Genomic DNA, 957 nt, shown 5'->3' on the forward strand with positions numbered 1-957 from the left:
AGACAGTATTTTGCTTAGCTATTTCAAGTCGTTGTTTTAACGACAATCCCCCCCACAGGTTAATTTATCACACTGGATACCTCGATCAGCTTCAAGAGTGGGATAGAACCGATGGTAGCAACAAAGCAAGTACTTAGAATTTCTGTTTAAAATGAACATGCAGTAATATCAGCAATGCTTTTTAGATACCAAATTTTTTTAGATATCCATCATCTTACAACTTTACCCATTTTGTAAGTAGACTGATAGGCAAGATATTATTATCGGCTTTATTATAGACTTTTCAGCATTCTCCTCTAGTAATTCTTGCTACTGTAAAGATTAAAATCATCAACGACCAATTTCCAGATTTATTATTTGTTTTTATTCAGTAGTTAATTACTTATTCATTACTTTTAAAAACATTTGTTTAAGCACAGCCAAGGTTCCCACCTGGTGAAACACCCAACTGTGAGCAAAAGTCCTTGTAATAATTGATGCGGTTCTGTGCGGGTTGTGTCTCACTGCCCTTGCCACACTCCTGGCCTCCATTGATGGCTCGGATTGTAGCTCCAAATCCTTGGTTCTGCGTTATTGCGGTGTGGCAATTCGAATTTTGCATCCAAAACCACACTGATGACCTCCATGAAAGGACGCCATTCTGAGCAACCTGGTCTGGATTTTGGAGGAGGTTCATGTTGAAAGCCTTTCCAGCAGCATCGTAATTGTAATTCCTGTATATATACACTTTAAATATTGAATATAACATTTTCAGCTTACCAAGTGAGCTGCAAAGGTCCTCTTCCATAGTAAGCCTTTGTACCTGCAGGACATGGGATTCCACGACTAGTGTCACAATAGACGTTGTTTCGGTTGATCTCTCGAATGTATTGCAGTGCTACAATCAAAGACATTAGTGAGATTAATGGATAAATACTATGCGAGTTTACTTCCAGTCTCCTGCTTCACATTTGCAAA

The sequence above is a fragment of the Selaginella moellendorffii genome, unplaced genomic scaffold, assembly GCF_000143415.4.
Source record: "Selaginella moellendorffii unplaced genomic scaffold, v1.0 SELMOscaffold_85, whole genome shotgun sequence".
Taxonomy (NCBI): Eukaryota; Viridiplantae; Streptophyta; class Lycopodiopsida; order Selaginellales; family Selaginellaceae; genus Selaginella; species Selaginella moellendorffii.